Source organism: Amblyomma maculatum, chromosome 11 (assembly GCF_055883805.1).
Source record: "Amblyomma maculatum isolate TAMU_Amacu chromosome 11, ASM5588380v1, whole genome shotgun sequence".
Lineage (NCBI taxonomy): Eukaryota > Metazoa > Arthropoda > Arachnida > Ixodida > Ixodidae > Amblyomma > Amblyomma maculatum.
Window position 1 is genome coordinate 120,666,734 of NC_139354.1, and position 27,262 is coordinate 120,693,995.

A 27,262-nucleotide genomic window follows, 5' to 3' on the forward strand; every position below is an offset into this window, starting at 1 on the left:
ACCCAGCATGGAGCCAAAGAAAGGGAACTTGAGAGCAACTTCTAACAACGTTTTGCTGCCGCAAGTTGTGCACCTTATACAAAATGACAATTGGTCAACTGCGGAAAGTTTCTCCAGAAGAAATGCACCTTTACCGCCAACACAAAAGAGAAAATGCAGAAGAATGGGTGTTCAGAGGAGTTATAAGAAATAAGAGAACTACGTGAAAGACGTAATAAGAAATCAAAAAGGACGGAAAATGTTTAAAAGCCGACCGCTAGCTCTCCTGCTTGAGTTAGCCCGGTGGTTCTGAGAGGCCACGCTGCGTTGCCTTCGTTGAATGGACTAACGGCATGCGCTGATGAAGCTGCCTAATCAAGCTCGCGGTTTTTGTAACCACATACAATAGTGTAAGGATGTACATTCGAGTCAGAGCTTTTTGTTAATTAACAACATATTTGATGGCCTAGCGTTTTCAATATGACGTTGTATGTGACCATTGCTCGCCTACTATGAATTTTTGCAAGGCGCATACTCCTAGGTTTCCTTGTCATTAACTATGGCAGCTCCAAAGGACAGTTTATTACCTACGAAAAAAAAAAAACATGCGCAGGCCTGGCAATATTTAAAATTTAGCTTGCTTAAATTTCTGTTGGTTTTTAAATGCCAAAATTTTCTGAGCGTTGTTGATGAAACTATTTTTTGACGACCGAAGAAGTCTTGAAACTCTTTGCCCTTATTTACTAAAACCAATAGAAGTCGGTTAGAACTATAGTCATTTTATGAGCCATAAAAGAATGTATAAAATGCCCAGGTCTACCAAAGGGGACTGCTAAAATTGCGTTTCCTGTTCGAGATCAAGGCGAAAACGTTTACTTAGCGGTGTATTCCGTCTACGTTTTTAGAGCTACTAAAGCATAAGCTATCCGGGTATTCTGCCAAATTTACTTGTGTTACGTCCACGAAAATACTCCTGAACGTTTTAACTTGTTTTTAGGGTAAACAATCGCTACACTAGAACTGCAGTCAGCGCTTTACTGTTTTTCACCAACAGGGAAGATTGCACTCAGAGGATGAGAAGCCTAGCTTCTCTCAAATAAGCGTTTTGTTTCCTTAACCTAGACGCATTGCTGACATAACCAGACCCCGTACCACAAGGAACGAAGTGCAGCCCTTTTTCTGGACTGCTTCTGGCAGCATTCATTGCTAAGAAATTATGGAAGCACTCAAATGGATCTGGCTTGGTTTCCTTGGATGTACTTTACCTCAGTTTCATGTACTTGCGTTCTGGCCACTGTTTGCACTGGGCGTTTTATACAACACACACACACACATATATATATATATATATATATATATATATATATATATATATATATATATATATATATATATATATATATATATATATATATATATATATATATATATATATACTATGTCCTTTATCTTTTATTATAGTCAGTAGACATATAGCTACCTAAACTCTGGCCAGCGGAAGTACCGCAGTGTGCTTTTTGTTTCTTTACTCACATCACGTAGCAGTATTTTCTTCAAACTATTACAGCACTTAGATGTTAGAGTAACGGAGCGGATCACATTTGATAAGTCGTTCGATTGCTACAGACTTTAGAATTCAGGAGCCATATTACCGTCTGTAGTTACGTTTTAGGTTTGTAATGGCAATATATTGAAGGACATTTATTTGTCATTCAGAAGTCTGTGCACTAGAACACGTTATGCCACTATCGATATGATAGATCATTAATCTTTTCCCCCCTGCATTTTACTTTTAATATACCGCTTGGAGGATCTATCTTCGGCCGTGAATATGCCGAAAGAGCAGCCGAATAGTTCAAGTTAAAATTATTTGATAAATACCAGGAGGCTCCTGGCTAGTCAAGTTGTTTTGGTACTCGTGATGATTAACCCCCGAGATTTCGAATCGCAACATTTATAATGTTTTACAACTGAGTAGCTTCGTTTGCAACGCTAGACACTAAGATAAGTATAGATAGGATGTACACTTTCGAAGGCGTAGCTCTTTTCTTGTGCGGCACAGTATTTCGCTGCATGCCTTTGTGATTAGGTGAAGACGTGCCCGTCAGTACGAATACATTGTTCAGCAAAAACATGTCAGTTCCGAAGAACTCAGAACAGAGTGACAAATGTCCTAGCTAGAGAATTTAATGCAGATGGGCGCCCAAATGAATCGACAATTGAAAAAAAAATCGCCATGAGTTAACTACTTCATTAGGAAAGCGAAAATAGACAAGGGAGGCTCTTATAGATTTTTTTTTTATTCACGCGCGAATACGAAGGCTAGATACGTGAGAAAACAGTGTCGACTGCAGTCGTCATACTTATATCGGTGTGTCCTGATGGCTGGTTTGAGATCAGTAAAATCTTACACTGCGTTTTGTAATAAGGATGCCATTTTCCGATAAGTTTACAAGATTATTAGCGGGCAAACAAAATTCTGTCCCCAAAAGTAGACTTCTCAGCCCATGTTTTCCGTACTCGTTGGCTGCACCTGAAAGAAGAGCTACCGGTAGTCACCTGCGCTCAGAACATTTCCGATGGTTTGTGGGGTTTACCGTCCCAAACCGACTTAGGCCATCGCAGAAGCCGTAGTGAAAGGCTGCGGAAATATTGACCACATTACGTTTTTATAACGTGCACTGATATTGCGCAGCGCATGGGTTCCTTGCGTCGTGCCCCCATTAAAAAGCGTCCATAAGAAAAAAATGAAATTGCCCTCTTAACGAAACAACTGCTCAAAGTAAAGGCAGACATGTACCAGATCTCCATTTGATTGTAATGGTTATGAGTATCTGTGTTTTATGTGATTTCTGTAATTATAAACATGTTACGAGGAAATGCGATGTATCAAAAGTACAAAGTCAGTCAAACGGAGTATATCTAGTGTGGTCCAATGCAGCTCAACCAAATGTCGAGGATATCATTGTCGATATAAGACACAATGCTCAATTCAGAATTTATTTTATTGATTTCTTTCAGCTGTAAAATTAACGACACAGCCTTCGGATAACTGTAGTATAATGCCGCGGATTCTGTGTTGATTGCTAGCCTGATATGATCTAGTGGCACCTTAGCAATTATCAGATCCAACGCCGTGTTCCACTGTGTGGTAGGCAAATTTCCATCCAAGACCATCATTAAGCCAAAGTCTGCGTTTAATCTCTCTGCGAACGTCGTCTCTGATACTAGTCACCCGAACCAATTATTGGTTGTAGACGGTGCGGCATCGTCGCAGAACTATGGCAGTGCTAGGCCCGGCACCAGAATTTCGCCTGTCAAGTGAATTGATAGATGAAAAAGCTTTATTCCGTCAGACAGCACTTGCGGACGTTGTGAGTTAGGTGGCCATCAACACGCGGCGGACGACAACCTGGGGGGCGCACTTCGCCACTATGGTCTGGACTACCGGATCTTAGGTGGCCAACACGGATTCCCACAGCTTGATAGTACGATCACGCATAAGATCCTTAGTCCGCTGCGCTATGTTGCACTCCCATAAAAATGGTCATTGATTGCCAGCTCCATAGATTGCTAGTGGAATCTCCTCCGGGTACATTTTGCTCAGTGTGTGGAGACTGCGGAAATACCTTGCTTGAAACCATGTCCAGACGCATACCTGTGCATTAATCAACTGCTCGTCGGAGAGCCTATAAAATTTTCGCTGAAGTTTAAAATGGTTTGTGACGTCATGAAACGACACCAGCCCATCTCTCATGAACCTGCTCGGAACAACCGGATCACCTGCTTGGCTGACGAAACCTCTGGGTTCATGTCAGCCACCTCGTACCAAGGGTCCCCAATGTGTACCGATATTCATGAAATTTTCACCTCCCTAGGCGCTCGTCTCGTGGCCTGATTAAGAACTTGCGTCGCTGTAACATATATTCTGCTCCTCGCTCAATTTAATATCAGTGTTTTGTCGCTGAAAATTAGATCAGTGTTAGTACTAGATACATCAATTGCTATATCTGCCTCGTCTGGAGTTCGTTTGTAGTGTGTTATGACCTATCCAGTGGGGGTCGCGACTGTCCCCGGCACTCCAAAACCGCAACTGCAAATGCGTCCTTGTCCTTATAGTCTGCGACATATACATTGCCATCCCCGTTCTACTTCCCATACTTATCATGTAACGCTATGACTGTTGCCTTCCTGCGGCCCTCATAACGTACCGGATACGTAGCCTTGGGCAAAGTATTTATGTACAAGTTTTTTGCATTTCCCGCCATCCCAGAACTTGCAAGTCCCTGGCTGGAGCCTCAACTGCAATGCCGATCCTCTCTAATATGTCCCTTCCACATTTTGGTTTCGAAAGCCAACCGAGTGACATGACATGCACCTGTTTTATTTCTTATAGGGTGTTGTGCACCCCTAATCCCCGCAGCATTTCGGTGGATGCATTGTTCAGGAGACCAAAAGCCGCCCTATATACCTCACTAATCATAGCTGCCACCTATTGTTTGTCCATCACGTTCATAGTCTTATGCGGCGCCACATAAACTATTCTAAATGTCACAAACGCCTGTACCAGCTGACATAAATATTTTCCCCACATCCTGCTCGTACGAATGGCAATACTACTAAACAGGCTCACGGTAGCATTCAACACATTCTTTAACTTTTCTTAATGTTCTTCCTATTGGCCTGCAAATGCATGCCGAGTATCCTGTTCGCCTGGTCATCAGTGACCGGCAAACCCCACCTTTACGTTTATCGGCTGTTGCAGCATATAGTACCTCTCGTGTATCCCTAACCCCCCAAAAATCGGGCTTGGACAACAAGCTCGACAGTCCTGCTTCTCCTGCTAGCTCGGCGCTCCTCTAAAACATCGACTGTCTGTTGTAGCATATCCCAAGTTAAACTTCGCTACTCCTGGTGACCCACGCAGTGACTTAGTCCGCATATTTAATACCGATATTCCTTTCAGCTTTGCCGGAATCTTGTTCAAAGCTGGATTAAAAATAAACGACGATAAAACCATATCCTGAGGCGTACCCCTGCCCCCGAAAGGAAGGGATGCAATCTCGCTTCTCGGAGTGTAATCTCCGCAGTCCTGCCTCCAAAAATAGTCTGACATAGTGGAATGTTCTACCATCCACCCTGGCCTGATGTCTCATGGGTTCATCGATATTACATCAAGTGCAGCATTGTTCAGCCTTAGTTCAACCGAGGATGTAGCTTTGGTGGCGTGCCGTACCCAGGATGAACCACGTCTCTACCAATCTTTATCATTACGTCTTAGGCGATTAAATTGGCCCTGAAGCCAATTATCGTTGCAGTTATCAACTCCTCCTTCTCAGCATAAGCCTGGAGCCTGCGTGTTGACTATAAGTGCTCCATCAATTTTCCCACGCAGGACGGAGTGAGATGGGCCGAAAATGTTCAATGCACAGTTTCTTCCCCGGCTAAGGAATAGAGTCCTAGCATGCTTCCACTCTGCCGGGATATGCTGGCCTCGAATACATGTTCATCAGGTCTATGAGTGCCTCTACCTATTTAATGTCTTGTTTCCTCAGATTTCGTTAATAAACGTGTCAGAACCCGCTGCCGAAGTAGTTCGAAGTTGCTGCTTTGCAAGCTCTACCTTCGCCGCAATGAAGGCCAATTATAAGTTTTCAATGGTTCTAGCTTTCCAATTCTCATACAGAGGACTCCATTAAGCTGTGCTTTTTCCACCTCTTCACGAAACTCTCATGCGTTTGCTGCATATGGGAGTCTAGAGCCCACCGGAACCACTCCTCCATTGAAACCTCTTCTGTAGTATTCGTTCCATCTTGCTTGAGTGTCTCAAGCCAGGCTCTTATGTACACGATTTTTGCGTTAGCCGTGTTCCCTGACTTTCCGAAATCTGTCACAGTCACTTTAGGCACATTCACCTTTTCTTTCACCTTTGCAGTACCGTACGCCGTGGAGCGGATATAGTGATCAATACCCAGTGTCTGCCCTGTGTGTGTCCACTTTGCATCCCGTCAACCTTCATAAACGTGAAGTCAGGAGATGTGTCCATACTCATGCTGTTGCCCATCCTTGTGGTACCTAATAGGTTGCCCAAGATCGTTGTTACGAAATCGGCGCACATTTTCATCAAGCTGGTACGGCGCGAGGCCCGCGCGGCGTCGCGTGCAAAAACATGGAGAGAAAAGCCTCCTTCCCCGCGCGGGAGAGAGCGTAGCTTTGTACGCGTTGCCGGCACCCTCTTTCCCATTGCCCGGGGAGGACGGTGGTTCATCGGACTGGAATACGCCAGAAAATTCCAGAATCTTCTATGGGACCTAGCCAATGACGACGCGCGGCTCGACGGGAGGAGAAGAGAGAGCTATAACCAGCGAAGCTAAGTGTGTGTGCGCGCTAGCTTTGACGCGTGCTCACAAACAGACGCGGCGCGAACTATTTAAAGCGACCGCGCCGCTTGTTGAGTCTGTCAGTCAGTCAGTTCGTCAGTGTTTTGCGACGTGCTCGCCTGTGCTTCGGCTGGACTCCCGGGGATCACCCGCTGCTGGCAAGCCCACGGACTTTCAAGGGAGCGGCGCTCGTCTCGTATGGCGGCCACATCATGACTCTTGAGGCGTCGGACTGCAACACTGCCCGGTGAACAATTTGGTGTTTGTTTATGTACTCTCTCGTGTTTCATCTGTTGTAAAGCCTCTATGTTATTGAATACCTGTGTAATTGCATGCTTAGCGCTTGTTATTTTGTGAACCTCTCGTCTGTGCATTTAAAGTGATCTTGTGTGTTCCTTTGTATCGTCTCTTGCTGTGCATGAATTGTGTTTTGTTTGTTACTTCTGACTCCGATCCTTTCTCTGGTTTGAACCAGCGACCGCTGGGCACCAAACGACCACCCCCTTCTGTCACTACAAGGTAGTTGAATTCCGGCTGAGCTTGCCACGCAGGTCGAGGGCATCTCCTTTGCGACCGGAACAGCTACCCCCACTCACTCAAAGGGTGTCTGGGAGTGTGCGCACCATTAAGGGCGCATCGTTAATAATACCTCATATTTATTAACGGGTGACAATTATTCTGGCGTCCGCGACCGGCCGTTTGGTGCACTCAAGCTCAGAGGACGGTGAACGAGTTGGAAGAGTTTACGAAGATGTCGTAAACAGTGTAACAGCAAAGCGATAGCGTGAGTTACCGCGCTGAAGCGGTTCTGTAAGGTCCATTGAGAGTGCTATGTATTAGCATTAAGCAGTTCAGATCGAAGATGAATCTCAAAAAGATTATTGCGTTGGGCCTAGAGAAAGGTCTAAAAGGAGCTGAACTGCGGGAATGGGTGGACCGAAAAGAAAGAGAGGTTCGAGAAGAGGCTGAAAACGAAAGAGAGAGGCAAAGAGAAGAACGAGAGAGAGAACGGCAGAGGAAACAAGCAGAGGCAGAGAGACAACGAGTCGAAAGAGAGAAAGAATGGCAGAGGAAACAAGCAGAGGCAAAGAGACAAGAAGAAGAAAGGGAGAAAGAATGGTTCAGGAAACGAGCAGAAAGAGAGAAAGAATGGCTCAGGAAGCAGGCAGAAAAAGAAAAAGAATTCTTAAAAGAGAGAAATATCCTTCTGGAGAAGCTAGCTGAAGTTCAGCGGTAGAAAGGCATCACCGAGCCTCTGGAGGTTACCTTTCCTTATATTAGGGTGTACAGCGATACAACCGATTCGTCGACAGCCACCGGTGCTGTAGAAAATAGCTCCAGCAGCCAGAATGAGGTTGTGGAACAGTCCGTTCCCGCGACAGAAAGTTCAGAAAGAAAACACTTTTCTGGAGCTAAGATTTCTCAAGAAAGTGAGATTGTCCCCTCAAAAATTACAGGTTGCGGCGACGCTGTGAAAGTAGTTATCGAGCCAGAAACCTCTTTCGTGTTTTCCACGCCTGAAGATGAAGAAGAGCAGGATTGTAGCTCCTTATTAAATGACACCATGGCTGAGTGCACGAGTGACCGGGATGAGGAGCTTTCAAATAGCAGTGAGCACAAAAACCTGGATGAAGGTGGCAGTGCAGATCCTTACCTTAAGGATTCAGAAATGGAACAAAGCGAAGACTGGACTGCAATTAGAGGATTCAAGAAACATTTTAAGGAAAATTTTAAGGAACGGGATGTAACTGAAAGTGAGGAGGATGAGTCTCCAGTTGCAACTGAGCTCTGCTTCAAGAAGGTACGATTGAAGGTCGTGAAGAATAGAAAGAAAATGAAAAGGATTGAGGCAGAACAAAGTTCTCAAAAAGTCGCTCCTTTCAGACAACAATGTTCTGATTATGCGGGTAAAACTGGATCAAATGTTCCTCGGCCAAAGGTGCGAATAAAAGTGGAAACCAAAAGAAACAAATCCAAACCTGCCAAGTCAGGCAAAGTCGACAGGGGAATGTCTCATAGAAAAAGAAGGAAGAAGCTGCTGAACGACTGGATGCGCAAGCGCATGGAGAGCCGCCCAGACCGAGAAAGAATGAGACGGCCTGCTCGAAGCGCCGCTAGGCAAGGTAGAGTTAGTTCTGGCCAAGCTTCCGATCGGAAAGCAGAACTCAAGAGTAAAGGGAGGAGCGAGATAAAATCGCGGATGAGAAATATCATTAGAACCAGAAAAAGAGCCATGCCACGCATAAGAAGTACCAGTTCTTCGTAAGAAAGAGAACTGGCGCGCTAGGTAGCTTGAGAGGAGCTCACCTGTTCGAAGGAAGAGCCACAAGCCGTTTTTGGAAATATAGGCGAAAGGATGCCCTGGGTTTGTGCGCTTCACATTTGAATAGCTGTGCGTTTCTATGTTGTTGACTCCTATGTGTATTCGACGGCAGAGTGTTGTCATGTTTGTGAATTTCATGGCATTGATGTATGAATTGTGTAATGTGTTATTACAGTTTGTGGAATTTGTGCAATGCGTGTGATGTGCACATTTTGCCCCATATATTTATGAGCGCATGCATGTGCGCGCGATGTTCGTGGTTGTTGTGAATATTGTGGGACAATATTGTTTAAGGGAGGGGCAGTGTCACGAAATCGGCGCACATTTTCATCAAGCTGGTACGGCGCGAGGCCCGCGCGGTGTCGCGTGCAAAAGCATGGAGAGAAAAGCCTCCTTCCCCGCACGGGAGAGCGCGTAGCTTTGTACGCGTTGTCGTCAAGCTCTTTCCCATTGCCCGGGGAGGACGGTGGTTCATCTGACTGGGATACGCCAGAAAATTGCAGAATCTTCTGTGGGACCTAGCCAATGACGACGCGCGGCTCGACGGGAGGAGAAGAGGGAGCTATAACCAGCGAAACTAAGTGTGTGTGCGCGCTAGCTTTGACGCGTGCTCACAAACAGACGCGGCACGCCCTATTTAAAGCGACCGCGCCGCTTGTTGAGTCAGTCAATCAGTCAGTCAGTTCGTCAGTGTTTTACGATGTTCGCGCCTGTGCTTCGGCTGGACTCCCGGGGATCACCCGCTGCTAGCAAGCCCACGGACTTTCAAGGGAGCGGCGCTTGTCTCGTATGGCGGCCACATCGTGACTCTTGAGGCGTCGGACTGCAACAGTGCTCGGTGAACAATTTGGTGTTTGTTTATGTACTCTCTCGCGTTTCATCTGTTGTAAAGCCTCTATGTTATTGAATACCTGTGTAATTGCATGCTTAGCGTTTGTTATTCTGTGAACCTCTCGTCTGTGCATTTAAAGTGATCTTATGTGTTCCTTTGTATCGTCTCTTGCTGTGCATGAATTGTGTTTTGTTTGTTACTTCTGACTCCGATCCTTTCTCTGGTTTGAACCGGCGACCGCAGGGCACCAAACGACCACCCCCTTTTGTCACTACATGGTAGTTGAATTCCGGCTGAGCTTGCCACGCAGGTCGAGGGCATCTCCTTTGCGACCGGAACAGCTACCCCCACTCACTCAAAGGGTGTCTCGGAGTGTGCGCACCGTTAAGGGCGCATCGTTAATAATACCCCATTTTATTAACAGTTGACAATCGTCCACAGCAGGTCCTGGGTCCGCTGCCTGAGCCGATTGTCCTTTTGGCTGGCTTTGATCTAACCCAAATTCGGATGAGCGCATTAAAATCTACGACCACACTAAGGAAAGTTCTAGCAATTAGGAGCTGCGACTTTATCAGTAGCTCTAGCAAGCTCACTTATTTTTCTTTATGAGAGCAATAGAAATTAAGAAAAAATAAAGTCTTAGCATTTAGTTAAGGAAGCCCGATGTAGGAGGACGTAGTCCTCTCTTCTGTCGTTTATATTATGCTGAATTACAGTTATGCTGCGTTGGAGTAGGAAATCTGCGAAACGCTTGATGCGACCCTGGATAAAACTCTGTCCATGTAAACCCCTAATGTCTATAACCTTGTCACAGCGTGAATTCTAGTCAGACGTCACCGCGGGACACAGAGTCACAGAAGTTACAGTGCACCGAGGGACAGAAAAACAGACAGGGCTTGCCTCAGTGAGAGAACTTCGGTTTCTTCTTCTCGAGGAGGCATACGCTCGCGATCAGCGCACAGTGAAGACAAAGACTGCACCGCGTCATTTCACCCCCCCCCCCCCCCCCCGGATACAAGAAGCATCGTCCCGATGCTGGAACTGTGGGCTAGAGATGAGAAAAGAAAAAAAAAAACATTACACGGAGGAAAGTTGCTCGGCGCAGAGAAAGTCAGCGCTATCGGTCGTGATGCGGTTTCGGACTGACCACGTGGACCACTTCAGGGAGCGCGGAGCGTCGGGTCTTTTTAATCCATCAGGAATGATCTCTTAAGTTAGTCTCCAACTGGTCTTACCACTTTGTCCGCGCCAAAGTAACGACAGAGGAGTTTCTCGCTGAGGCCTCGCCGACGTACAGAAACCAGACCCAGACACGGTCTCCAGTTGTGTACTGCATCATGGCGTCGCAGGTTGTATCGTTGGTCATCGCGGCATTGCTGGATTTGAATTCGCAGCCTGGCCAGCTGATGGGTCTCTTCGGTGAGGTACAGAAAGGTGTGAACATCAAATTGTTGGTTGTCGTCGTCTAGATGAGGTAACATGGCATCACGCATCGTGGTCACCTCACTACCATGGACAAGCGGAAAGGGGACATGTTCGTTCTTTCCTGGACCGCCATATTGTATGCGAAGGTAACGTATGGTAGCACTTCATCCCACGTTTTGTGCTCTACGTGGACGTACATGGAGAGCATGTCAACGAGTGTTTTGTTCAAGCTTTCAGTCAAACCGTTCGTTTGAGGATGGTATGGCGTCGCCTTCCTGTGTTCAGTATGACTGTGAATCAAATTATGTTGCAGCGATTCGGCTATGAATGCGCCACCTCTGCCAGTGATCACAAGTTCCGGTGCGCTATAACGCAGGACAACGCAATGGATGAAGAACTTTGCAACTTGTAAGGCTTTCCATTGGGTAGAGCGGAGGTTTCCGCGTATCGTTCAAAGTAATCCGTAGCAATGATGACCCACTGGTTACCGGAATGTGAAAGGGAATGGTCCCAGCATGTCTATACCAATCTGCTGGAAGGACCTCGATGGCGGGTCTACTGGCTTCAAGAATCCATTGGGTTTGGTTGTTGGCACCTCACGACGCTGATAGCTGCGACAAGATTTGACATAGTGTGAAACCTCCTAATTAGGACGAGGCCAGTAGTACTTTTCCTTGAGCCTTGCAAGCGTGCGGGTGACTGCCAAATGTCCAGAAGTTGGTTCATCGTGGCAAGCTTATACAATTTCATCACGTAGACACATAGGTACAACAATCAGCTACGGCGTTTTGCTGGCGGAAAACGTTTTGCTGGCACACATAGCGCTGACAGAATACGCTTGAAAGCTCTCGGAGTAGTTGTACATGCACCGTTTAAATATTTCATAATGCGACGAAGTTCGGGATCTGCAGATTGTTTTTCAGCGAGGCACTCTGCGCTGATCGCATTTAACAGTGTGTCATCATCAAGATTTGCGTCTGTGTGGGGATCTACAGGGGCACGCGAAAGGCAGTCGGCGTCCGAATGCTGGCGGCCCAGACTTGTACGTGACAGCCATGTCGAACTCCTGTCGTCGGAGGCTCCATCTTACAAGAGGGGCTGACGGGTCATTAAGATTCGCGAGGCAACATAGGGCATGGGGGTCAGTAGCTACTTTGACCGGTTTCCCATAAAAATATGACCGAAATTTCGACGTCGCCCACAGAATGGCTAGACCTTCTTTCTCTGTTGCAGAATAGTTCGATTTCGCTTTAGACAGACAGCGACTGGCGTAAGCGGTGCCACGTTCTTGGCCGCCCTGGATTTGAACTAGAACGGTGCCCAGGTCTATGTTGCTTGCATTGGTGTGAAGCGCTGTGTCGGCGTGTTCGTCAAAGTGAGCCAATATGGGAGTTGTTTGTAGGCGGCGTTGAAGCTCTTTGAATGCTTGTACTTGTGGCCTGTGCCAAGTGAAAGGCATGCCTGTCTTCGTCAGGCGTGTTAGGGGCTCCGCGAGTCGAGCCTAAACTTTGACGTAGCGCCGGTAGCAAGCGCATAATCCAAGAAATCGTCGAACAGTTTTCTGGCCTTCGGGCGGAGAGAAGTTGGCAATAGCTGTCGTCGTCTCTGGATCCGGCAGGACACCACCATGACTTATGTCGCACCACTAAAACTTGAGCTCCGTGTAAGCAATATGACACCTCTCGTTCTTTAAACTAAGGCAAGAGGATGGTGTGGCTTGCAAACAGTTTCAAGGCGTCCAAGGTACTCCTCGAATGTTGGAGTGAAGAACACAATGTCGTCAAGGTAAACAAGACACGTCTGCCACTTGAGATCTGCAAGTACGGTGTCAATAAGCCGTTGCAAAGTAGCCGGCGCAGAGCAGAGACCAAAAAGCATAGCCTTGAACTTGTAGAGTCTTTCCGCAGTTATAAACGCCGTTTTCTCTCGGTCCCTCTATCTACCTCTATTTACCACCATCAAGATTTCAGGTTCATTGAAGACAAATATTTCGCGGACCAGAGACGATCTAAAGTATCGTCGATGCGTGGCAGGTGATAGACGTCTTTCTTCGTGACTTTGTTTAGCCGGCGGTACACCACACAAAACCCCAGCGTACCATCCTTTGTCTCCACAAGAACGACAGGTGCAGCCCATGGACTCTGTGAGGGTTGGATGACATTGTCGCGAAGCATCTCTTTCCCTTGGCGGGTGATAGCGGCGCGTTCAGTCGGGGAAACTTGGCAAGGTGACTGTCTGAGAGGTGGCACGGTATTATCAGCAATAATGCGATGCTTGGCGAGATCGGTTCTGCCAGCATGCGAAGAATTGCAGAAGATCGCCCGATAGCGCAGGAGCTTTTTCTCTTGGCGATGCCGTAGTTGAGGAAGCGCGGGGTAATATCGAAGCGTAAATTGGTGGTAGGCCTCTCCACCTCGGTCAATGACAGCGTCGCAAGTCCAGAGGCGTGTCGAACGCGTGTGATACCGAATATGTAGGCCACTACTGTCGCAGTGCTTAAATGCTGGTTCTCACAGCCACATGTCGTGGGTAGGACATCTGGTTTGACGTCTGCGAGGCGAACGACTAATCTGGCTACAGCAAAACTGCGTTCTAAAAGCAAGATGCTTGCTCTCCACGACACCTTCAAAGTTTCGCAGTATCTTCGCAGCCGTGGAGGTCATCATACTGGAATCGGGCGGAATAGTGACGTGGTCATCAAACATGTCTAGTTCTGTCGGTCGCTCTCAATCACTGTGTATTGCGTTCTCAGTCGATAAGGGCACTGACTAAGTCTGCAAATCGATAACGGCCCCATTTTTTGCTAACAAATCGATGTTAAGGATGACGTCGCGGGAACACTGGGCAAGTGAGACGAAAGTTGCTGAGTACGTTTCTCCTTGCGCTGTTACCCTAGAAGTGCAGGTACCAGTCGGCGCTATCAAGTGGTTTCCAGCAGCACGAATTTGCGGGCCTGTCCAGTGCGTAGCCACCTTTTTCAGAGTGGCGGCGAAAGGCTCGCTCATCACAGAATAATCGGCGCCGGTATCTAACAGCGCTGTCACGTCGGTTCCGTCCACTGAAATGTTCACGTTGGCGGTTACAGCTGTGGTGTTGCCGGAACTAACGGGGCCTGGTCACGGCTGCGTGGAGGAACTAGCTGATTTGGTGTCGTCGGAGAACTGGAGTACCGAGGCAGCGAATCATTGTGGGGCGCGTCATGTCATCGTGAAAACGTGTGACCATCCGGTTGCAGCGGTGGAGGAGCTTGAGAATTTCGTCGATGAGCAACCTTCCCTTCAATGGTTGCCGCTTCTAGTTTTCACTACGGGGGCTAGGGGAGCGCACCCGCGTCAGGCCGGCATTGGGGCGTGTCTGCGAGGAGTAATGGCGTGGTGAAGGTGACCGGGAGTAGTCATGTGGCATTCCGGATGCTTCAGCCAAGTACGTGTCAATGGCAGGGGGCCGTTCACCACGCTGCGGCCTTCGCGCGTCGGCGCTAAGCCCCGGTAGACCCATTCGTCGGTAATAGCAGTTGCGGAACACGTGACCAGCCTCGCCACAGTGGAAGCACAGCGGACGATGATCGTGAGTGCGCCAGACGTCGCTTTTGCGTGGACGCACCTGAGGAGCTCGAGCGGAAGGTGCTGGACGAATTTTTGCACGGGCTTCTTGGTGCTGCCTGAGAGGTGGGCAGGCACGATGAGTGACGGGATCATGGCGTGTGGTGGTATTGTCGGGAGTGGCTCTCTCTTCCCAAACCATCTGCGAAAGGCAGTATACTTGCGGGGGTGCTGCCGCCTAAAATAGTTTTTGTTGCTCCTCGCGTACGGCGGCCCGTATGGTCTCGCGGAGCACGTCAGAGGTACCAGTGTCATCGATGGCATCAGTAATAGGGATGGACGGCCGATCGTAGTGCTTGGATCGTACCTCTAGCGCCTTCTCAATGCTGGTGGCTTCGGACACAAATTCCACAACGGTCTTGGGGGGACATCGCCCTAATCCAACAAAGATCGGTTACTTAATTCCCCTCATCAGATAGCGGTTTTTCTTTTCGGACATGTTTGGATCAGCCCGACGGAATTACCTCGTCATGTCCTCGAAGTAAACGAGGACGCTCTCGTTAGGGAGCTGAACTCTTTTGTCTGTAAGAGCAGTTCGGCACGTTTTTTGCGAAGAACGGTGGTGAAAGCTCGTAGCAACTGGTCCTTGAAGGAAGACCATGTTGTGATAGTAGTCTCATGATTTTCGAACCATGTGTGAGCTGCTTTGTCCAGCAAGAAAAATACATGCTGCGGTTTTTGGTCGCCGCCCCAACTATTGTACCGGACTACCAGCTGAAATTTATTTAACCAGTCTTCCGGGTCGTCGCCTGGAAAGGCTTGGAAAGGCTTGGAAAGTGGATATCGCCCGCGGCTGCTGCAACACAGAGGAGGGCGCAGTGGTATCTGCCTGCATCATTGTAGGCGGTTGTATTGTCGCCGAAGTTGGTGCATCAGAAGATGGCGGCGATCTCGACCTACGGAAAAATCGCAGAAGCGCAAATTCGGACTCAAGACATCGAAGCCGTCAGCTACCCTGATGAGTAGGAGTAATCTCGATGGTAGGATATGCCTGAGGACTGGAGCCTCGGCAGGTTGGATGTTTTTGGAGCATGGGTTGCATTACAAAGAGCCTGCCACCAGATGTGACGGCGTGAAGTCTAGTAAGAAGTCACCGCTGGAAGGTCCTGTGAGTCACAAAGGTCACATTGCACAGATCGGCAGAAAAACTGGCAGGGCTCGCCTCAACGGGAGAACTTCGGTTTCTTCCCCTCGAGGAGGCACGCGCTCGCAATCAGCACAGAGTGACACAAAGACTGCACCGTGTCTCTATCACCTATCCACTGGCCTCCGGGAAAGTTATTAGGCCCGACTTGCTGTACAGGTTTGTATATGTAAGTGCGGGTTACTCCGCGTGTGATTGTTGCCCCTGTAATTCCAAGCCCAAGCCTCAACTTGCTCACGAGGGTCAATGATGATGCACGGGGTTGAGTATCGTCGGCATTTGGCAACGCCGGAATGCTGTCTGGCCCCCAGCATAGCATTCAGCTGCTGAAACATGCCCATAACCTGAATTTGGAACGTCCGTAAATTATTGGTGAAGACATCTTTATCATCATCATAATTAGAAAAAGCAGCAGCAGCAGCCGCCTGACTACACCCACTGCAGGGTGAAGGCCTCAGCCATATTCCTGCAATTAACCCGGTCCTGTGCTAGGTTCATCCGCTAGACCTCTGCGAACTTCATAACCTCCTCCGCCCAACTAACCTTCTGCCGCCCCTTACTGCGCTTTCCTTCCCATGGAATCCAGTTTGTTACACTAAGTGACCACAGGTTACCATCAAATCGCTCTAAATTTCCTGTCCATGTCCATTTATTCGTGATTTCCACTAGAATGTTAGTACTTGAGTTATTTCTCTGACCCACTCTACACGCTTGCTTTCCGTACCCCTACCAAGTTTTGTTTTTATAGCCCTCTGCGTTGTCTTCAACTTAAGTTGAACAATCTTCGTTAGGCTCCGCGTTTCATCCCCATGGGTGAGTACAGATAAGATGAAACTGCTGTATACTTTCCTATTGAGCGATAGCGGTATGCTGCTAGACATAATCTGCGAGTGCTTCCCAAATGAGCTCCATCCGAATCCTATTCTCCGGACCTGTGGTTACTATACCTGTCCTGAGTAGACATATTCGCGGACTACTCTTGCCGCTTCGCTACATAACATAACCTGCAGTTCCTTCCAGAGGGAGTTGAACATTACCTTTGTCTTCTGCATATTGATTTTCAAGCCTACCGTGCTAATTTTCCTGTGAAGGTCCTCAATCATTCTTTGCATTACATCCCCTAGTTTAGCAAGGCGATATCATCCGCAAATCGCAGATTACTGAGGTATTCTTAATCGACCCTTATCCGTAACTGATCCCATTCCATGTCTCTAAATACTTCCTCTAAGCAAGCAGTGAAAAGTACTGGAGAGAACGTGTATCCTTGCCTAACACCTTCCTTCCTATGAAAGTTTTTATTTCTTTATGCAGAACTCTGGATGCTGTGCAGCTACGATATACGCCTTCCAGTATCTCGTTTACACATGTCTCGTCTACATCCTGATTTTTCACTGCCTGCATGACCGCCTAGGTTTCTCGGAGGCAAATGCTTTTTTTGTAATCAATGAATGCTGTGCATAAAGGGTGGTTAAATGCGAGCATTTTTCTATCAACTAGTTGATGGTGTGGATGTGATTGAAAGTAGAGTACCGTTTTCAAAAACCTGCCTGATCTTTTTCTTGATTGCCGTCTAAGGCTGTCCAGATTTTGTTAGAGATTACTTTAGTAAATATTTTATACGTAACAGACAGTAAACTGATCCTGTCTTTCCTCTAGTTTCCTCACTCTTGCCGCAAGGGCAATACCATCCGGCCTAAGACTATTGAATTTACCCACCGGCGGGGGGCGTTCAACACCGACGCTCCTGCCCCTATCTGCATTAGTGTTCTCACCCGCTGGCGGTGGCCTCTTTACATCCCTCGATTTTACCCTTCTATGTGGTCTCCTCTACGCGAGAAGTTGCCGTCTGTGCTGCCTTCTGCGTGCTCCTGCAGCACCGGCGCCTCTGCCCCAAGGTTCTTTGCAGCTGTAAAGCGATCGTTCCAACTCTGCCATACTAGGTTTGGTCTTTTTAATCATGTCTGCTTTCTGCTGTAATTGCTTTTTAAGCCCTTTCTCTCCAACAGACTCAAGATGGGGATCCACGTTTCACCAGCTCAATTTTGGCTCGCGCTGCTTGCATCTCTTCCATGACTATAATCGTGTCCTCTTCGCACAATCCGGGTCAAGGCAGTGGCGGAAAGGAAGCCGACTGTTCTCTGCACTTTTCCGCGTCTCGCACAGCTCGATATCAGCATTGTGGGCCTCGGGCACCAACCATTCCTCGTTGCCTGATTGGCTCTTGTCCTTGGTATTCTGCTGCCGGGCCGTCGGCTACTTACGGGCTAGACGAAACTTGCAGTTTCGGCTCCCCGTGCTATGCATCCCATTTCACGCAATGGTGTGCAGTGAGGACGTCTGCAAATCTCCTTAACAGTGGTGCAGGCTTATCCTCCAGCACCGAAAACACACACTGGCGTTCGAAGGATTACACGTGTCTGCTCGATGTCCCACTCGTTTGCAACTACAGCCCTTCTCTAGCAACTATTTATAAGTAACCGCAGCGTATAGGCAGTTCCTATGATTAACTTGCCGCTGAGTATAGTTCCCACAAACGTTATGTGTGCCGCCTTAGACTTACCAAAGGTCTCGCATCCAAAATTTTCATGTATTCGATTCTCATCAGAAGTCCCGCCCGAAATTCTTCCACATTGCATCCGTTATAGCATCGTCGTCATCTTTTTGCGAAGGGAAGGAAAGGAGGCATGCCAGGTGTGCGCGCCGCCGTGGAGGGGTGAGGACGAGGGTAGCGGAATTCCCTCGCAGGCACGTGCCGCCGCAGCAACTCCGATTAGTCATGCGACATCTGGTGATGAGAACCCGGCATTGGATCAGTGTCACGTGTCAAATAACACTGATTTAATACCGTGCGCACATAACCCGATGTTGCTTGATTAGGCGGAGCTGCTGCGGCAGCACGCTTTTGCGATTGGATGCCGTTACCGTCCTCCTAACCTATCCGCGGTGGCACACATATCTGGGATGCCTTCTTTAGTCCACTCCGCAACGCGGCGACGATTGTGCGTCACGAATCTGCCGGAGCTCTCTGCGGCGCACGCTCAGAGTACGTGACTAGAAACTCCTGTGGCTCATCAGAGGCCAAATAGAACAGCCAGAGATCATCGGCAGGCACTCGTAGGAGGTTTTATGATAGGAGTAGAGCTACCACTCTAAAAGTTTTGGATGTGGACGTAAACTAATCGTTCCGCTGTGTCTAGATTGAATGTGGTTTGGATTTGTATTCACGCATTTATCCCGGTACGTGGGAAAGTATCAGTGCAAAAACAGCCATGGCTATGTTGATTAGTGGAAGCTCGAGATCGCGTTTCTTCGACATGAGGAGAGCGACATTATGAAGAAAATGGTTGACTCACAGCAAAAAGCTGAGCGTGGTTAGCTCGTCTCATGATGTCTGGCCTACGCGACGGTACGTACAGAAAGCATTTGGGATGTCCCTTATGGATCATTTATTCCTTAACCCCATTGTGGCTTGATGTAGATATCTCTTTGTACAAGCATGCCTTCCTGATTTCTCACTAATTTGTCAACATCTTTATGTAATGCCTTCCGAAAACTACTGTTATTCGATTACCTCTCCTCATCTTCCGTTTCTAGATAACCAAACACCTTAAATTGGCGCTATAACGTAGGCAGTGCATGCAAGCAACATGTATGATAGGGGTCCTAAATTAGTGACATTTTGGTAACCCTTGCTGTGTCGCTTTAAAGCCAAGAATTTAACATTATTTCTGAAAAAAACCACAACATATAAAACAGTTTTTTCCGCTACCATGTGCTGCAACATAAAGCGGACAAAACATGTCACCTGAGCCTCGAAACACTGAGCTCACTTGACCGGTGTCTCACGGAAGTCACCTCCAGGCGAGGGTACTGCCTCCACTAAGATCCAAGTCATGAAATGGGGACGGCTTACAAAAACATCTTTAACAGATAATAGGCTGACTCAGTTGCTTTCATTGCAAGAGGAACGAATATCTGAATTACATATGCAAATAAGGCATACATTGCAGACTTTCATTTCGTTTATTTAGATGTCGCTGGATTTAAAGGTCAATCAGTTATGGTTATTAATGCATCCTAACTTCTTCTTGAGATGCTAATAAGAACGCCATAGCGTTAAAGCATCTGTTTTCTAAAAAAATGTGGCCATGTCGGTGTTAACATTGTTGCGAGCGAAGAATAAAGCGCATGACTCTAGCGAAAAGGCAGTTTATCGATGAGATGACGCTGCACTGATTGTCGGCGGATTGTGCCAAATTACTCCACCATATGACATGGAGGAACTAAAATCCGCGCTTCTGCTTTCCGTTTTGTTTGCAAGACGCAAGTCGACCATTCCAGAATGATGAGGTGATGGTAAGACGCGCTATTCTTATATCACGCAGTAACATGTATAGACCTTGAATAAAGCAGGTTTTTAATGATATACAGGCTGGGTGCACTTTCACAGAACTGGTTTCCTAGGATTGTATGCTATTAAATATGTGCAAGGTGACAGAGATATAAATTAGAAGATTGGAGATTAAGCGAATAACAAGATTGATATGCCCGAAGGGGATCTTGAAAAGATATTGAAGACAGGAAATAATAAAGCTGAAACATCGTGCAATCAAGGATAGGGTTAAATTGTTTCCCCAATTTTTTTTCGAGAGCTCTTTACTTTGGCTAATGCGTTCAAGATATTTCTGGACACACAGGGCAACTACAGCATATGTTCAAATGTTGACGTTCTTCAGAGCATTTACATGCAATGTACAAAAGAGGATAAATTTATTGAGTACGAGAACATGGTAAAACCATTTCTAATTTTTGTAAACATTTATGAAAACGAAAAAATTATATTTCTCGCCATCTGGCTGGATGTAAAATTTCAGCAAGCATACGGAGCAGTACCAGCTTTATTTCACAGTCTCACAATACCTTACATTTTTTCTCCGCAATGAAGCGTACTTTATTTATGATAGAGGATTTCTGTACTTGCCAGAAAAGCTACAATAAAACTTGCTGAGTGCTCGCTAATCACAGATGTATTCAAGAGCCAGGGCAATATTACCTAAGCAAAATTTACGATCTATTGCATCTGATGAAGTGTTGAACCCTAGCAATAATGATCATCATCAGTCTACTTTTCCATTTGGTTTTTCTCCTCGAAGAACACAGAGGGGACGAGTAGACCCAGCAATTCGGCATTGAAGTCCAATGTCTTTTTGAAGGTGAACTAGCAGTGCGCATTAACGATCTTGAGCCTGCCTGCAACAATGATGAACATAACGTGACATACCCTTGCCGCTTGTATTAACTGGCAAATTCCGGAGCAAGACATCTGATCTGTTTTCTTTCGCCCGAAACATGAGCACATTTTAAATGGCGAACAACGGCCTAAGCTGTTGTAGGCTTCCCACAAAGTACGTTGAAGAAACTCAGGCGTTTCTAAACCTCCGTAAATTTCAGCGCATTCCAGCCTAAAGATAATCATTTATTCAAGCTTATGCAATGTTTTACATGCAATAATATTTGTGCTTACATTCCAGCCTTCAAACTAGCTAACGTTCAACTCTATTATTGTATAGGAGAAAATGCATTTTCTTTATATTTAAACAAATTTTCGCAAAAATTTTTATAGCCTGCAACAGATGTTGTGCGCATGTTTCGCGCTTCAGTCGTGTACGTTGGAGGACTTGGCTCAAAAAAATGCTTATTTTTCGCACCTCATGCGTTGTACAGCGAGATGCATCTCACACTTTCCCGCATAATCGTGCAGCTCACATATACGAAATCCTGTAACATCCATGCTGCGCTACGGCGATTGAAGCGCAGCTGCATTGCTGTGCTGCGGCTCCACTAGCTAGCAAACAATGCTATCACCCGGATCTTTTAGTCGCTGTTCTATTGTCGACAAGCATTTTGAAACAATAGCCGAACAGCCATACGGCTTGAAAACACTCTAAACTTCTGTTACCTAGGTGCTCTTGCTTTATCTTTCTTTTCTCGTGTGTGGTAACACAAAATACGCAGACACGTTACAAAAATGCTGATTACCAACACCGACAGAGAGAGTGAGCACAAGCTACTGACATTCTGCTACACTGGAATTAACTGTTCACTGCATTTCGAGTGAGCGTGTGTTAAAACGATAAGAGGCGCAGGTGAACCAGTGAATACAGCATGGTGTTATTGTATTGCCACTCTTGGGCTGATATCCTACACATTCATGCCGTTCTTAGCCCACTTACTTTAGGCAGTGTCGAAACGCATTAGCCGCCGTATTCTTGTGTAAGCGTGGCATTATCACTTTGCTGATAGTGTACTCGCGGTGTATCTTCTCTTTCGCTACCTTCAATTCCCAAATTTTGTTAAGGTTTTCCTGAGGGATTTATATCCTGTCCTAAAGTATGAAAAAATATAACTTCTTATTGACTGTATACTTAGATAACTCAGGTACATTTGCGCACCTTTGTTTAAAAGTGATATTTCATATAAGTCGGATAGTGTGGCGTATAATATGGTACATTACGATTGCATGCTAATGACGAAGTACCATACGCAAATGAATGAAAGCCGAAGTTCCAGCTCACTAATTCCCATTAGCGTAACCACGGCTAGATCGGTGCTCATTTTTTCTTTCAATCTAAGACATCTTTCCTCACTTGGTGGCCTTCGACAATTTCACATTCAGTTTTCCTTCCGAAGTTCTTGCAGAGTATGCATGCTCTTTATCAAAAGCTAGAAATTGCAGCTATTTTATTCTAAAATTCATTTTTACTTGAACTCGCTGCCACGAACTTTCACTTCCACTCTAGCAATTTTATTTTATTAGCAAGTTTTCACAGCTTTTTTGCCTTGCGTTTAAGTTGACTTTTCTAGTGCCGCATCTTTCAGGATTCCGAGGAGGCCCTCACTGGTCACTGACCACGGCACATTGCAAAACATTGCGAAACACTGGAGTCCTTCGACACATAAAAAATTGCACGTAAAAAGATGGTCAATGAAAAAAAAGAAAGGTATCGTCTACAATAAGTAATAAAGACAGGTGTGACGACAGCGTTTTTTTTTCTAAATGCCTTGCATACAACTATGGAAACATGAGCCGGCTCGAATAAGTTGACTGACGGACCCTCTGTAAGGATGGGCGATGACCCCAGTCAAAATTTTCAGGAGGCGGCAACGAAGTTATTTTCGTCGAAAAACGCGGTAACCAGACAGCGATCGTGACGCAAGATATTATCCTATTACCGCACTTCAAGCTCATCACATCTGCTGGTCGACAGTGGTGTTCTATTAGTGTATGAAGCAAGGCACACTAGATATTCTCCAGCGCGTTGCGAGAAATCTGGACGGCCACTAGAACAATGTGCGGTTCAACCGAGAAGACTTCAGCTGTATCTAGTTGCACGCTAAAAATAATTTCTGACCATGCAAACGCCGCTGTCCCAACGCCAATTACGATTCATAGTTCCCAGTCGATAGAAAATTTTGAAATTTATGCGTCGTTCATAAATTTTGAATCAGCGTCCTGACGTGCCCCCTTCGTGCACTTTTATATATATAGTTATGTGGCGTAAATGAGTGCTTTGTTTCAAGTTTCAAGTTTTTAACTCTTTGTACTCCCCCGTCCCCCCCGGCCCACTCTAGCCGGTTTCCTTTCCCGCAACCAAAGCCTTCACTGGGTACACGCTCGGGGGAGCGACTTGCCACGAATGCCCGGCTGTGGGATTGGGTTTCGGCAGAGAGCGTTTGGCGGACCGCTCTGTCGTCGCCTTGGCGGCGCGTTGCCCTTGCTCCGGTCACTGGCGCGTCACGGTGTGGAACAACTGAGTCTAAAACACATACCTCTTGGGCCAACAATTTTTTGAACAACCGGCACCGCTGGGGAAAGTGCCGTTTTGGTATACATGCTCGCGTTATCTGTTTCCAAGTTGGTCCTTTTTTTTTTGTCCAAATGCTCTTGACCTTTTCTCAATTTCTGGCTGCTTCCGAGGGAGACTTGCCTTGCTTTTAGCGTCTTCTTCGGGGAAGCATTTCGCGTATGTAAATTCGTCGGCTCTCCACTTCCTCTTTTCATCCCCCTTCCCCCTTTTTTCTTCTCTCTCTCTCTCTGTCTTTCTCTCACCCTCTTTGTTGCATTACCAGCTGATAATTACGGGAGCTTTTCGCCATTTTTATCTATTCAGTGATGTGTGTTTCTCCATAGAGAGAGAGTGAGAACTCCTTCTCCCTCTCTTGACAGAAGCCCAAAGGTGCGGACTCATTCACCTTTCTCAATTATACCCTGAAGAAGGACGGTCCACAGTCAGAAACTGTTGCAAGAATAAAATAGGATGATCGGGAAAGCTGTGTGACATCCTGTTCGATTTTCCCTGGCCCATTAAGCAAAAGCAAACTATATATATATATATATATATATATAGTTTGCTTTTGACACTTTGTGTCATCCACATTTTGTGTTTGGTGTGACACTGCTATATATATATATATAACGGGTGTCCAAGCTAACTTGAACCTAGGGTTAAAAAATAAATTCTTGAGATAGCTCACGGAAACCAGTGGCATGCAGTTGCCAGCCGTCTTGCGCCCCGCAGGCGATTTTTTTGTTTCGGAAATAGTTAATGGGTAATTGCGTAATTTGCCTAATATTTGCTCTAGGCAACAAGCGTGATTTGCAAACTTGGAGGGCACCTTCAGAAACACACACTTCATTTATTTTTAACATAGATACGTCGCATGTGTATCGTTTTCCAAGCTCTAAAAAAAACCCGCGAAATACAAAAAACATCACGTGACAAGCTCATTCGTACGCCATGATTGTATTGCTCTCAACCGTGGATTGAGTGAACGAAAACCGCTCTCAGCCGTGTCTTAATGTCCCACTTCCAGTGTTACGCTGATAATTTCGCGAACCCGCTCCGCCAGCGCATCGTGAGGTCGCTGGCCGTGCTCGCTGTAACTTGCATAGTCACATGTGCCCATTGGCTCACGCGCGCGAGGAATCCACCGCAGACATATCGGCCTGCCGCTGCAATCCACAGTCGCAACCGATTTTGTTCTCTCAAGCCACTGTTGAGAGCAGGGCAGTCGGGACACGCGAATACGCTAGTCACGTGATTGTTTCCATGATTCGCGGGATTTTTAAAGCTCGGGAAAAAAAGTATATGTGCGGCTTTCTTTATTGCAAAGCAACAAAATGGGGGTTTCTGAGGGTGCTCTCCAACTTTGCAAATCACCTTTATTGTATAAAGTCTATATTAAGCAAATTAGAAAAATTAACCTAATGATTTACTGAAATATATACCAGGCGAAAAATTGGTTGTAGTGCGCGAGACAGCTGACAGATGCATGTAATTGATTTCTCTGGTTACCGATTACTGATTGGTTGCTGATGAAATGTGATAGGCTTCAGAAGCGTACAGCATTTGCTAATGATACGGTGGTAGACGTTTACTACGTTTCGCCGACGTACCCTGCAAATGGCTTTTGCTAGCTAAAACATTCCCAGCATTATTAAACTGCGCCAATTTGCTCAAGCCTTGACGTTTGTAGATGAAAAATGTTAATAAATCCCCCCAACATGAACGTGCAAATAGGAAAATTGAATGTGTATTTTACTGCAAAGGTCAATGGCGTTCACGCACGTACCAGTTCCGTGCGTCGGGAGGAGAAGTGAAAAATACATTGACTCGATTTGGTTGCAGGCCCAGGCTTTTTTAAGCAGCACAAAAGAACACAATAAAATGCCAGGTATGCATCGGCTGTGGGCGAGCTCACGCAGATTCCTTTAATGTGAGCACCAAACGAACATACTAAAATCCGGCAAAGATATTTGCTGAGGCATTATATAACATAAATGGTGCAACCAATGCGTCAAGCCTGTTTTCTGAGGAGTTGAAGGTCAGTTTCGTTACACGTAAAAGTAATTTGAGTGTCAAAACACTACGTAGAATATTTGTTTGGGGACGTTTGTATCGCTCTTTTGAGGGGCATGTACGGGGTTGCGGTGGTTCAGGTGCCCGGTAAAGTCTCCGGTATACATATGCTTGTATTTTTATACTTGCAGCATATTTTCACATCCGAATAATGTTTGCTTGTCCAGCAAACACACAGCCATCTGTTTTGATGCGAAAAGATGTGGAAAAGGATCATGCCTTGGAATTACCAAACACTGAATATTTCTTATACTGCAATACACGAGTTTAAGCATGCAAGGAAGAGCCACAGTGAGCAGCGCTCGATTCAATGCAGACTGTGGAGTTCACAGTTAACCGCTCGATGCTAGGCAGCCGCGATGTTTTTGTAACAAGCTAGGGGTTGGATCTAAAAAACATTATATATGTGCCAGACAAATGATCATGCTGTCATTTTGTCGGATAAAAAAGGAAAATGAAATATTTCGTCGCGTAGGTTAACCGTAGGGCGAAATCCTCACAAATTGCAGGTAGCAAGCAGTGAACTTAAGGTTCAGGCAATCAGAAACGTGCTGTTTTGTAGATTCCTTAATTGATACACTATATACAGCGAGCGAAAATATCAAGAATATAGACATTGGGTAAAATACAATTAGAACTCTTCGTAGTGGATATATGTATATTGTTATGATCGGGAATTACACTTTTTCTGAAAAGGCTACTTCAGCGAGACAGTTTTTCTTTTGTCAAATGACGTATATTTGAGGTGCGTGCGAGTTTATTGAACAATGTTCTGTAGATTATTCTTAGTCGGTTTTTCTTGTGATATTCTATGCTCACGGTCAGGAGCTCATCACTGGAGCATGTGTGTGGCAGTAAATTACAGCTGCAGCCGCAAATCTAGTTTAGGGTGAGGCTAGTTGTAACTACTTAAGATATAGCCTTTGATTGAATTGGCTACCCAGCCAAAAACTCACGTGCATCGATGTGGTTGGTAGCTGCTTTCACACTGCCCTGAAATATATAAATATCCATTGTCTTCGTAATGTATGCGAAGCAGCTTTGTTGTAAAAAGACACCAAAGCCAAGGAAAAGTCAGGTTTATTAGGAGTTGCACAACTGGCAGCCTCAGACGAGCAACCCGCGGTGCATGGATCAGTGCACGTTTATATTCCTTCGTGATCTGCCAACGCATGCGCACTCCAGCACAGTGTAGTGCGAGAAGCCACGGACAGACATAGCATTACCATTTATCGCGAGGTGGTATGACAATACAACAAAGCTTTAACGCCGCATCAAGTATGAATTTTCGTCGTCTTCGTAATATATCTGAAGCAGATTCAGTTATCTGAACAAACTCTGTGCAAATTTTAAATTCTCTGGTGCCATTGTTTACATTATTTGTTAATGTAGAGAAGGAAGGTTCAACTATACTTGGCTACAACCATTGTTAGGATATATATATATATATATGTTTTTGGAAATCTACTTACAGTTTTGACTATCAAGAGGAATAATAAATCGTTCTTTTCAGGCCCGGCAGTTGCATGATATGTGTTTGCACGTTAAGGCAGGCATTAAAGCTACGAGCGTCATCACATAAACGAAAGTAGCAGCTTTCATGTGCATTTTGTAGTTTATATATACTCATTTGGCACCTACTTGCAGTAGCGACCAC

The 27,262-nt window shown here is 46.1% G+C and overlaps 1 long non-coding RNA gene across 1 annotated transcript; it reads right to left on the minus strand.

Annotated features, from left to right (window-relative positions):
- Positions 1 to 2,360: 2,360 nt before the first annotated feature.
- LOC146174868 (uncharacterized) lies at positions 2,361 to 27,262 on the minus strand. Its single transcript, XR_014702001.1, has 3 exons — positions 27,078 to 27,262; positions 26,562 to 26,598; positions 2,361 to 2,512 (listed from the first exon to the last, which is right to left on the minus strand). It is a non-coding gene; the product is annotated as an uncharacterized LOC146174868 (long non-coding RNA).